This window comes from Mesitornis unicolor, unplaced genomic scaffold, assembly GCF_000695765.1.
Source record: "Mesitornis unicolor isolate BGI_N332 unplaced genomic scaffold, ASM69576v1 scaffold25766, whole genome shotgun sequence".
Lineage (NCBI taxonomy): Eukaryota > Metazoa > Chordata > Aves > Mesitornithiformes > Mesitornithidae > Mesitornis > Mesitornis unicolor.
In genome coordinates, this window is record NW_010189291.1 from 59,016 (window position 1) to 73,020 (window position 14,005).

Here is a 14,005-nt window from a genome sequence, read left to right on the forward strand (position 1 = left end):
AATGTGGTAAAAGAAACGCCTCCTAGGGAAACAACACATATTTTTAAAAGCTTTTTTCCCCTAGATCCTTTATGAAGCGATTCTGATAGAAGCAGTCAAACAGAATTTTATTTTACTTTTACTTTTCCTAAGGAGTGCTGGGGTGAGAAGACATACGTGCTGCCTGTAACATTGAGCTCAGTTGCATGACAAGCTACAGTAGGTTTATGATCATATATGCAAACTCGGCTTGTCTAACCACGTGTGTCTTGTCTTTAGGGTCTTCTACAGAGCAAAGTCGATGACAGCTCAGACAAATGCATGCCATTTCACTACGGACAAATCTCTTTGCAGCACACACTTCTGCCATTATAAAACTAGCAACAACTGGAGCATTCCTAGGGAAAATAAGTAAACCAGCTCTTCACTCCCTAAACAACCCCAGAACATGTCCAGGAAGTACCTAGATCTTCCGTCACTGCAGCAGTATGGCTCTTGATCATCATGATAGGTGGAGCTTATCCATCTTACCCTGAATTTACTCCCTGGCATGGGATTGTCGATCCCGTGAGACTGGTTTTATGTTCAAAGCATTCTCAGAGCTTTGTTTCCTTTGTGGCACATTCTGTATCCATCAACTTCAAGCCACAAGCTCGATTTTTTCCTTGTTAATTATGCTTATGCTGTTCTGCTCTGACTTTGTTCACTGCAGAGCTTTGATAAATGAGCTTTCTGCCCTCATCGTTCTGAGGACACAGAGAGAAGTCCCATCCAGTTGCAAATTAAGTGAGGAAAATAAGGAAATGGTTTGGTTTTCATATTAGAAATTGATGAAGTGTGTGGGCGGGGGAGTGGGGGGAGAAAAAAATTCCAGAATTAACCAGACTGGACCAGCAGCTCTGACTTCCTGGAGCCATTGGGTCAGCCAGCTCTGGATGCATTTCCAACTATAAAAACTTTTCACTTGATTTTTACACCAGTGCAGCTTTCCAGTTGGAAAAATAGTAAAGCTCTTCTTATTTGGGTAACTATTCTTGTACAGTTACTGAAGAGAGGAAAGAAGGTTCACTCACAAGCGCTGCATCGGTGCCACAAGACCACTAGGAGATGTTCCATCTTTGCGACCAAGTGACCCATTCACATTTAAAATTAACTTTCTGCTCAGTAGTATACTTCAGATATTACAGCTAGTCTATATCAGCACACTTCTATGTCTGTGGAACTCAACAGAAAAAAGCAGCCTATAGCTTAGTTTTGCACAAACAGTGCAGTGCCCTCTCCCTCCAACCCCACTGAAGGAAAAGGGGCTGGAGAGGGGCAAGGGAATGGAGAAAAAAAAACAAACCCAAACAATCCACACACACAAAAAAACCCCAGTCCTAAAAGCACAAGCTCATGGATACTCAGTTATAAACTAATGGCAAGGTCTTTGTAAGAGTGCCAGCACTTGTTTCTCATGAAGGAAGAAAACTGCATACTGTACTGGTACTAACTAGTAAAATTATTGTGGCCTGTACAGATGGATTAGAGAACAGGAAAGTAATACCATAAAGAAAAGTGATTTCAAATTGCTTCACATAACCAGCTAAGATTTCTGGCATAAGTAGGCATAATATGATAAGAAAACATGTTTAAACAGCAGTAGTCACCTGGCCACTCCTCATACTCTGTCCTCTGTCAGGGAGGCAGTAGTTCCCACCAATGCTCCAGGCTCAAAGGTCAGTTGTAGGACAGTTCAAGACAGTACGAAACAGCCTATTTCAGCTCCCTGCTTACCAGAAGAGGCATCTGTGAAGCAGTGGTTTTCTGTGCTCCTCGCCCAGGGCAAGCTCCAAACAGAGAACATCATGTGCTGCAACAGTCATGTCCAGAGTGCAGTAGCCCGATGTCATGGCTAAGAGGGAGCATGTTTCTTTCACTTCTGATGTTAATTCCCTCTTTTTGACTGTTTTCTATCAAGCAAAACATCCTTCACTTTTTAGTAATAAGTTACACTAAAACATATCCAACAGTACCTAGAGGGATAACCAGCTGTATTTAAGTTCACTTAATTTCTTTGTTCTCATGAAAACTTGCAAATTTCAGGCATGGTATAAATAAGGAAAAGAAAACAGACTTGATGCAGAACCAGAATCTCAGTGTTTCCATGATCTGACTTCTCTGCCCTTCTCCTCTTTCTCTGTTTGCATCTGAATTTTCAGGAGCTCCCAGGAGAAGGATGGCACAACTCTTTTTCTTTTGCTAACTGCAAGTCATCATTGCACTGGGTGAAACAAAGATTTTTCCCCTGTACTCTATGTTACTAAGCACTTTTGCCTGCTGGCTTCAGACTTGGATATCCATTACAAACAAGCCAGTAATATCGTAAAAGTTAACTCTGAAAAAGATATTTTAGGAATGAACCTCATTGGACAAATTCAGCACTGAAATAAATACTGTGCAATGTCCCAGGATTAAATGGGCAGACCTGTAGATGTACAGAGCTGGAAATGTGACACAATTTGTTTCAAAATAACTAAGAGAGAGATGCAGAAAACTGCTACATCTATGAACATCATTCTGTCTGACCAAACCGTACAACCCCTTCTGTGGATGCACTCTTTGAGCAATAGGGCAACAAACAGGCCTTGTCCCTGTCCTGCTGTTCCTTCAATACAGTCACCAATGAAGCAGTTCAGATGGTAGGGGTTATAGTCATTTCCTGCCCCTTCAGCACATAGTTCAGTGCTGGCTGCGTACACAGACTTCTTTTCTGACCTTATGCGAAACATGCCTGACATGTTTCTCCTATTCTCCTAAAAAGGCCCTGTCCCTCTACATTTTAGTCAGACCAAGCTGATAAACATGGCATCAGCTCAGCAATTACCCAGTTGCATAGCATATCACAGTCCACCTTGGCCCATCAGCTTTATGCATTAACTGATTAGATGCGCCTGCTAGATAGCTGTACCAGCTATGTATGTATTTGCACGCACATAAAAAGGTCTTCAAATTCTCTCTTTTTAAGGCACTGGATAAATTTGATTAAGTTTTGTACTTATTTTTAAAGGCAAATAAATATGTTGCTTTTCCAAACACTTATTTGGAGTGATGGCATTTCACCCAAGTTTTGACTTTCCTGTATTGGAGAGAACTTAATGGTTGAAGTGGTCTTTTCCACTTTTTTTAAAAGTGTGAGTATTCTGTTCTTGATCATGGCTTTTGTTGGGACTGTTTGTGGCTGATTAGTATGTATAAAGTGTAAGTAAAAATCTTAATGATTTGTATATGTACAAAGCTATGACCAAATGCCTTTTTGACCAAAAGCTGTCACACAGAAACTCTTGGAATTGGCCACTTAGAAACAGACCTTGGATCTCTTTAGTCTGATATTCTGTCTTCACTTGTGACTAATACAGGACTGAGGGAGGTGCACAAAATTCTAGAGTATGTTGAAGTAGGACAGTTTCCAGTTCCTATAGCAACTGTCAGTCTTTTTCTCAAAACCTATTCTAAATATATAACATTTTTTCAAGATGTAATACAGGTATTTTGCAAAAGGATGTGCCACCATTTTAGAAGGAAAAATGAAACTAACTTGTCTTAATGAAAAAAAACTTCATAGGTTGAAAACAGTGGGAATTGAATGTGTAAGTGAGGAACTGCTGACAGCACTTCAGTTGAAGTGTAAAAGCACCGAGTTGATAATTTTATCAGTTTTTACCTATAGTTTTTTACCTCTCTGGATGAACAGCTGAGGAAGAACTGTACCAGTAGCATCCATAGCCACTCCTGAATGTATCTGGTTATGGCTGCACAGTTTCTTCCTTCACAAATTTATCCACTTAGAGTGTTAAAGATAAGTCTAAAGTGCAGGTCTTTGGAGTGTTTTCAGATTACCATGCCACAGCATGTAGTTAGCTGATTTTTAGTCTATATGGGACAGAATAAGGTGTGGTACCATCCCTTCTTTCTTCTCTGCATCAAAAGGAGTCCAGGCACATGGGACAGACTTGAGGCATACAAAGAATATCCATATTTAACCTAAGTTAGGAAAAAAATAAATAAATCAGTATCCTTTCCATTAAATTATATTTGTGTCACTAGTAACTAAATTTTAAAAAAGTAATCCAGTTGCATTGAACTTTCAGTGATTCAGAAAATAAGTGCTCGTTTTTAACCAGCATTTCTGTTGCTAGCTTGTTAGAGTCCCTGACTACTTTTGTACATCAATGTTAGGACCTTCAAAATAGCCTAGCAAAATTGGTTCTTCCTTGCATAGTTTTTAGGTAGCAGGGGAAGATTGAAAAGGGCCATTTCTTTTACAAAAAAATATGTTGGCTACTGCTTGTCCTACAGAGGCTCCAACAGTCCATTTAACAGTGAAGCAGGAAGAGACTACAATAAAATTAGGGATGCCTAAAATGAGAGATTAAAGAAATGAAGATAAAAACTGAAGATAAAAATATTTTTCATTATAGTGCTTCAGCTTCCTGTTTATTTATTCTGTGTTTCAACTGTAAAACTGAAAGATGGTAGTGACAGGGATTTATGTTCTCTGTTAACATGTGAGGTTTCAACTGCAGCTCTAGAGTTGAAGGACACAGAAAGAAAACTCCAACAAATCAGGAGCTCATTTGTTTTTGTAAGACAGTGGGTCACAGTGGTACCCTAAATAGGACAGAGGAGAAGAAAATGGGAAACCAGGACTACCTTCAGCAGGCTGAGAGCGCAGAGGGTAGAAAGCTACAGGTAAGATTGCATTTGATTGTCTTATACTAAATTTGTATATTGGCCAGAATTCCTGATACGAATTCTTCACACTGGAAAAATGTTTCTCGAGGGAATCTACCTTATTACTTTTTTTTTTCCATTTTTATGAAAAAAGTGATATGAAGTGGAAAATGTCAAGTAAAATTAACCTGAATATTGGCCTTGTGTAACAGAATAGAAAACACATTTTACTGTGTGACGGTGTTATTCACTAAAGACCTTAAGTTCAGGTGTGCCAAACTGTTAGGACACTTTTATACAACTGATCGATTTTCCTTAGCTAGAAAATGCTGCAATCCCTAGGGCTTGTTCTTCCCTCAGACCATGACCTAGAAAAGTTTTTAAACACTTGCTGCACAAGACCTGCCACTCCATTCCTTTTCATACCTATATACAGCTCCAAATGGGGATCTTTTCCATCTGTGTAGTGTGGCTGCAGTGCCTAAGCATCTTGCCTGGACCACTTCTGCATTCTTGGAGGCAACAGTTGAAAGTGAGGGACAAACACCACAGAGTTGGTGTGACAACTGCAGTCTAAACATAGATACAGTTTACTTTCGTTGCGTGTTTGCAGCAAGTCTGTTCTGTATGTGTCCTATCCCCAACATATGGAAGTAGAGCAGGAACCGGAGTGCCATTCAGAGTGGGTAATGGAAGTCTGCAGCTGGAGTCTGCTGCCCAGGCTCCCTGAGGCTGTCCCTTGAGGACCTAACTAGAAGAGAGGTGTTCATCAATGGTAAGGCTAAGATGCTATTGTACTCCAAACCAGCGCGTTTCTTATTTCATTAACTGGAAGCTAGAAAGCATGCATGTTGATGGGCTTAGATACTTCCAAGTTAAGCAACTACACTTGGATGAAAATTTGGTGCTAAATTTGTTACTAGGTTTGATTTTTAGAGTTTTGGAGTCCCTTTGGTACTGTAATCCAAGATACACTGGAAACCCTTGTGGGAGCAAGAAATCAAACCTATGTTTGCAAGTCTTGGCCAGTTTCCTAAATGCTAGAATGTCCTCCCTCTCAGAGTGTGTTTTTCTGAAACAGAGCATTTCTGATTGTGTGCTGTTTGGATGACAACTTGAGAAATTTGTAAGAGAAGTGAAGGGTGACCTACTTGCATCTTAATTTTTTTTTTTTTGCATTCTTAGTGAAGATGTTCCAGGTTAGTAGCCAATTTTAATTTAATCACACATTGTCTGAAATCTTTTTATACCAAAAATAGATCTTTTCCAAGTAGGAATCAAATAACTCTGTAAGTAGAATATGCTTATATTAAAACAATTGTAACTGATATGTCCAGCACTGCTACTTAGTGCTGTTTATATGCACTTTCCATTGTTTTGAAGAGCTATATTGCCTCAGGTCACCTCCAGTTATCAATTGAGATTCTTTTGGGCTTTTGCTCTGATGGATACCAATCTTCTTTCTTAAATTTTAAACTTCATCACATCTATACTCACACTTATTATTTCAGGTCAACGTTGAGGATGGATTTTAAGAATTAAAAATAGCATTGTGGTGACAGTATTTGATTCTTTCAGGGGTAGGATATGGAGTACCTGTCAGTCATGTTCTCTGAGGAATCTTTATTTCAAGATCCAGGCATTTGTTCATAAGTAAACATCTCTATGCATATTTATTTATATCTGTAGACTTTGTCTCTCACTGGTGAGAATAGCTGGCTTACCTTCAATACACAACAAGCAGTCAATTTAAATACAATTAAAATTTGCTTCTGTTTCTTTTAGCTAATGAGTAGCAAGCAATTTGCCAGCTCTAATTATGGCATGAATGTGTTTCCAAAAGGCACAGAGAGAATTAATGCCATTAAATTCTACAATGGCTTGAAACAGTTTGGTGTAACTGTGTTTAAACAAAGCAAAATGCGGGCTCCCTTTGTTACATGCAGTCAGTGGTGGCAGCTGACGGTTTCTGTTTGTATGACAAAAAGCAGGCAAACTAAAAGTCATATTAGAAATGTCCTGCAGAAAGCCAAAGAATTAGTTTATTTTTATTTGGTAACTATTTTTTTTACAAACTTGTTTTCAGAAATGCTTATGTCAGCTCTCTGATGGCATGGGTTGTTCAAGGTTGTGCAGTTAACTAAGGGAGCTGTATAGAAAGTAGAATAAAAAAAACCTGAGGTTCTTTGTCGTATGCACTTGAGTATCACAAAGTAAGTGGACAAAGATGAGCATGGGTCATTTTCATTTTGGTTGGTTGGTTTTTTGGTTTATTGTAGTTGTTTGGGTTTTTTAATGCACTGATGTGAAATGGCACCAACTGACAATTCCATCACCTGCAACCTGGTTATACAAAATGTGAAAAATAGCCTGTGTAAGTATAGTAAATCCTTTCAGAGGGTACAGCTGGCTTGAAATGAGCTGTTACAGAACATTGTTGTATGGGCTGTTGCATACAAAAATCTCTTTTCCTCTTTTTATCTCTTCTTTTATTGAAAACGTATTATAGGCACTGAGTATGAGCTTTCCTTGAAAGCTTTAAAAAAACCTTATGCTCATATAGAACAACTTATGTTTTCCTTATGTAGCTCCTGGTGCCAGAGGAATTTTTAAAGTGCTTTTAGCGACTTAAAAGCCCACAAAGTGTAGGATGATCCCTCCCTGTCTTTAACTCAATCCAGTATCCCTTCTTCAGCTGTCCTAGTGAGATGGCTCCTTATTGTAGTAATATCTTCTTGTCTGAGGATATATTCAGGCTTATAGATAGGTTGAGGCTCGTTCTGAAAAATGTGTTTTATTTTTTTATCTTACTCTTCCCTCTAGAAGGCTGAAATAAGAAGAATTTGTAGGATTTTTCTGAGGTTTGCCTGGTAGTACCAATGTGATAAAACCTTCTAAGTGTACACAGCTGTACTTGAATTTTCCTCACTTCTCTCTCAGTTTTATCATACCAGTTTACAGACTTGTCATACGCATCGTCTACTGGCATGTACCGCACAGGAGTACCAAGTGTACTGTGCTGCCTTGAGCCAAGAGCAGACTCCATCACTCCCATCTTATATGGGTGATTTTTACTACTGATTCGCATGTCATTTTGGTATATCATTTGGTTCTCTGTCCTACTCTTAATAGTTCAAGTGTTTCTAGAAAGTGTCATAATTGTATTTTTCAGTGCTATACTGTGAATGGCCAGAAAAGAAGTTAATAACAGGGTAGAGTGACACTTGAAGCTCTGTCTCCATCAGCTTAAAAAGAAGTTAAGGCTGAAGTTGCACAGAAAATAATTGGGAACCTCACTTAAAATACCTAAAAGAGATTTTTGGGAAATCCTATTCCCAATCTTTTAGGAGTGTCTTTTGCCTTTTGTTACGTGTTTCTATCCAAGTTTCATAGACTGGAAGTAAAGCAGCTAAGTTAAAAACTTGGTCCAGGAAACCATATAATACTAGAAAATATTTCTGTGGCATGTGACTCCACTTAAAGTTTGGTACTTGGCCACCTTTTGAGGATCATGATGTTAGTGACCTGTCTGAAGGTGTTGTTCTATAGAACCAGGATCAGAAGGTGGGGGATTCTTGTTTCCCCTTGTCTATCAACAGTAAATGATAACATCTCTTCCCTTTCTTAAACTGAGTAGTGGTCGTGCCTCTTTCACTCTGTACGGAAAACTGATTTCATGCTTTGTCTTACCTTGTATTCCAGACTATAGCTGCAGAAAGACTTCAGAGTGGAAAATGCAGGAAAATTGCACTCTGATACTGATCTGAACTGAAAGAGTCAGGAAATACCATATTCTAAGCTTAGTGGGCCCTGACAATTATTTTTTTTTTGAGACCCTTAGTCCTTAATATGACCCATATTAACAAAATATCCTGTTAAATTCATCAGCTGTTCCCCACATGGTCTTAAAACACTTTCCAAAAAGGTATCTGTAAATGTAAACTTTTTTTTGTTTAAACAGATTATTTAGTGTTTTCTTACTTTTACTTGTCTTAAAGTTGGATGTTTATCTGGAGAGGAAAAGATCTTTAATAGCAGGTGGTAGTCACAGGTTCAAATAACATCTCTTGATTTGAAACATTATTCAGTGATGTAAAATAGAAGGATATTTACTAGCATCAGATTTAATGAATGGAAGATTTTCCTTTTTGAACTTTGAACATTAACAAAAACGTTAAGTTTTGGACAAATGAAGTTTCTGTGATTTATTTGAAAGTAGTGTCTTCTCCTTTTGTCATGTTCAGCACTGAGGAAAAAAATCCCATTTCTGAAAGTAAAATCTAGTTTTATTTTAATAAAGGGTTGTGCTTCTTTTCCGTCTTAAAATCTTGAGGCAACAGAAACATTTCAATGGAGTTCCCTCCAGTTTACAAAGAAAGTACTGAGTCAAGGCCAAACGAGTTATGTGACTTTTGTTTTTCAACTGTCAGAGTCTAAAATCAGGAATAAAGCACACATCTCCCAACTCTTTAGTGTGTCACTAAACCACCTTACTACTGTGTCATCTCTAGGATCTTCTCTTAGCACCTTTTTTTTCATTGAGAAGGGACATTAACTTTTACCTGATTTTCTGTTTGGGTGGTCTTTTTACATGTGGCAGAGAGAAAAAAAGTGAAAGTTTAGCTGGTTCAAGGAACTATATTATGTTACAGTGCTTGGTTAGTTTGACTTTGGCATATGATAGAATACAAGCGGTAATTATATTCTGGAGTTATTCAATATTTGAACAGCTTGGAAAGAACAATCTTCAGGGAGGTGAAGGGTTCGGTTTGATTATAAAGCTGCCTTATTTATACCTTATGGGACTACATTGTTTGCTGGCTTCTCTGATTCGAGGTGCAAAAGAAATGAAATACTGACAAAGATTTGAGTTAGAGTAGCTGAACACCAGTATGAGTATTTTGTTGAACAGTGGATTTGATGAGTAGTTTTCAGGCATGTCCACAGCAGAAGGCTTGGTTTCGCTGTTCCACATTGTGCACCTTCCTTATGAGCAGGTGTAAGAGGAGTAAAAGACTGAATGCTATGAGTGTATACTGAAAACTGAAATAAGCATTCATTCTGGGTATATAGCCTGCCACCTCAGGCTAGCTTACCATTTCAGTTCCTACTGTCTACTTATGACAACAGTTTGCTGTAGCTCTTAGTTGTATGGCCCTTTATCCATTACTAGGAATCTGTGGGCAGCATTTGATCTGTCAAACATATTTGAAAATTAATGAGTACCTAAATCATACAGGCAGCTCTGAAATCCCCATTCTTAATGTTTCTACTCTATTTATTGTCTTAGTTTTGATAAGATGCTGTAGTGATGAGTACCTGAGGGCCTAAGACAGATATCCTTCATTATTTATGTTTCATTTTGCCTACATGAGATATGTTGCTCTGTTGCTGGAACTGTGTTTAATATGTGGTAATGCTCACTGCACTTTCCCAAGCTCTCTGAGGTAATGCGAAAAAACAACACGTTGTCCCTTAAGAGGCCAAGGCAAATGACTCTTCAAGGGACATCTGAACCATGCGATCTGTCCTGCAATGAACATCTGTTTCAAGATTCCCAGCATGCTGGGAATGATTAATGAGTGTTTTTAAATGTATTTCACTTTGAGTATCTGACTGGCACTAAATGGCCATCATCTTCTGCTTAAAACATGTTGCAGCCTTTACTCCTGAGCTCTGAAGTATTTACCATGTTTTTTCTGTCTATCTTCTGGCAGCATAGTAACTTGAATACATAAATACTTAGCATCCAGCATTGTTTTCCTCCTTGGGACTTCTGAACACAAACTTTCTGCGGATGTGTAGGCTTGCAGGGAATCATTAAGTATGGAAGGTGACTTTCCGAAACAGTCTGACCTTATTGAGAATCAGAAGAAAAATATTTGATCATCATTTGTCCAGGGATCCAGGTTCCTGAGAAAACAGAGAGGTTTTCTGACTTGCTTGCAGGTAAATTAGGAATTTCTCAACACCTGAGCAAGTAAACAGTGCGCAGATATTGAATGCCCTTGACATGAGTAAGGGTCTCATTAGAGGTGGGTTTGCATGGTGCTGTTGTGCAATCTGAAGGGCCACAGATGAGATGAGTGAGATGGCAGAAAGATGCAGGTAAACGCTGTTAATCTTCTTTTAAGGTACTAGCTAGAAGCTCTGTGGCTATCTCTAGAATAACACCTGTCCTCATCACAAAAGGCTTTAAGCAGCAGCCACAAGTAGAATTCCCTGTCTAGGAAGAGCTACTCTGGAGGGTGGGAGTCTGTGAGAGAGCCTTGAGGAAGACGAGTGGAGCAGAGCCATGAGGAAGAAAGAAAAATCAGCTACTTTATTATTCTCATAGCGCTGTGTAAGATCCACCTGTTTTTCTGTGATGTGCCTGTTTTGTAGCTGTCAGTGAAACCTGGGAATGCAGAATGGAAAAAAAAATACAAGAGTTTGCTCAGCACCTCACTGAAACTATTTGCAGCTTAACTGGCAGGCGGACAAGGCATTTAGAATCATTGATCACTCTCACCAGCTGGACATTCAGACAATAGCTTTTCTTGTCCTCTTGTTCTGAGGGGAGAAAGCTCTAGTTCTGCATTGACTGTAATTTGGCTATATAGGAAGTCAAATCTATCTGGCCGGCTCATAAATCTTTTGCAGATTTTCTTAATTTGGGGAGAAATAATTAGCTCTTAAATGCTTTCAAGGATGGAATCCACATTCTTGCCATTCACAAACCAAACTGCGTTAACACCAGTGTGTGCGATAAGTGGTCTTAGGCTGCTCAAAAGAGATGTGTGAGGCCAGTTGATGTGGCTCTTTGCATTCTTCCAGTTGCTGAGAATTAGCTGTGTGGGACTAGGCAGTAGATGGACCCCTTCTCTAAATCCAAGAGCCAAGTCCCATCACTGACATGGTGAGGACAACCCCTTTCCTCCCAGGTGATTCTTTGTTCTTTACACAGTGGATCCCATTCCACTGCAAGAGACCTTTCTGTGCTGCATGAATAGCATCGAGGCTGAGCCATCAAAATCAGCTTAAAGCCCTTAAGCCCAAGATGTCACATCTGCTTTACAGAAATTACAACAGGAAAACAACATGCTTTTAAAAGAAGTAATTTCAAAATAAACATTGTAAAAACTTAGTGGAAAAACATCTGCAGTTTTCGGACCACTACAGCAGATTGTCAGGAAGGTCATGGAGAATTTTTGTGTCTTTTTTCCCTTGAATTTATTACTGTTGCCTTCTATTTCAAAATAGCATCATTTCCCACCAAGCAAGACTTAATTTATGCTGATATCAGGAACAGCATGTAGCTGTTAGGCAAGGTATACAGCATGTCAGAAATACCAGGAAGAATGTTTGCGATAATTAGGACAGGACAGCACGATAAATACATTTACAGGGGTTTGTTCTAGTAAATTGTCTTAGGGGATGAAGATGCCTGGAGGGGAGCGGGGGGAGAAAAAAAATAAATAGAACTTTCCAAGCTGCTAGAACAGTTACTGGAAAAGCAGTGATGCCTTTTTACATGCAAATATAAAATAACAAGCATAGTCACATTTTAGATCAGAAAAAAAAGTTGTTACAAGTATGGCAGTACTTAAAAAGGGCAGCGTCAGGTACAGAGGCATTGTGCCTGAATATTTTTGTACAGATATTGGAAACAACATAGCTAACACTGCATGGGGGTGTGAGAGTTTTCTGTGTGATCTAATTATGGCAAGAAGCAGAGTTGATCTGATCACACTGAACTTGACTGGAAGTGCTCTCTCTAAACTATATTTGAACCAGCTTGCAAAAGCTAACAAGGTGTCTTACCAAAACTGCACTTTCCTGGAGAAACAGAGGCAACAGCAATGCTGAGCAGAATGACCAGATTACTGTCACGAGAGCACTCACGCTGTTAAATGTTAGCATGGTTGCTGGCAGGACTTTGGTCCTCCAGACCTTCCAAAATGCTTTATTTCTTTATAAACTGTTTGCCAGCTCTGCAGATGTGATAAAATGGCTAACAACATTGCCACTGTAACAGAAGTGTTTGCTATCTCCTTCTTTCAGACATGCACAAAGGGAAAGATTTAGGAAAACCAGGGTTCACAGAGAAGCCTAAAACAGAATAATAAAAGCATAAGTCGCTCTTGGTAGATTCCTGTGTACATTCAATATATGCTTTCTTGTCATTAGGATCTGATTAGAAGCACAGTTACTATAGAAGTTGAGTCAGTTGTTATGAGACAGTGTTGTAGTGACTGGTTTAAATCAACTTTTAAAACTTCTGGTGTAACTGAATGCAACCCTGCCCCTGATTAACACTGAGCAAACCTGTCTCTAGTTGTGATGTCCTCAAGTACTTGGTGTAACTTCTTATGAAAACACAAAACTTGTCGGCTTTGCAGTGCCCAATGTCACATATGGCTTTCTGTAGCTGACACAAGACAGACGCTGTTGTACTTAAACTAAAAAACTAAACAAGAATTGATTGCAATGTGAGGAATCAGTGCAAGTTTTGCTTAGGGCTAGGTTATGAGAGTGCTCTTTGGGATTAACTCAAGGCTCTTCCTCAGACTTCACATGGCAATTGGGAGGCCTGTAACAAATCTAGTAGGATGTGCTTTAGTTATTTTACAGCTGCAAAAAAAGAGCTGAACCATCAAACCAGCAAGATGTCTGATGCTAGTGTTATATTCTATCACCCTGTAATCAGCCTACATCTGCTGATGCAAACCTCTGAATAACTCTGCATGTGCACAACTCATTCAAAATGCATCTGTGAAGTACCCTTAAATTCAAGAGCAAGTGGGTTTATTAGGTCTGTCCAGAGTTACTCAAGCAATGCAAACAAAACACTTGGCAACTAGTTGGCAGTAGTCAACTTCCATACTAATCAATGTAAATTAATGGGAGAAGATAGCTCAGTCTTGATAATGCTGCATAAACACAAATAATTTTCTGAGATACATGTAATAAAATTAAAGATACTTCAGACTCAATTCTCAGATGCTTGTGTCTGAATTCAAGCACGTTCTACCAGCTATTTCTTGGTTGAGATGCTGAATTTCTCCATGTGTGGGCATGAGAGAGTCTGTATTCTGCTATTTTAATTAGTAACATAAAATTAACTTAGATTAATATTTATTCAAAATAAAAGTGTTTGCATGTGTAAATGTATAAATACTTCCTTTGTGGGTAGGGAGTATTTTATTAATTGTCCTCTTTCCAGGAATACGCTGTAGCCATTTTCCCCCTTTGATTTTTTTTTTTTAATGTACCTGAACATATTGTTAAGCTGAGATAATGTGGGAAAACTGCAATCCACATTCAAAATGGT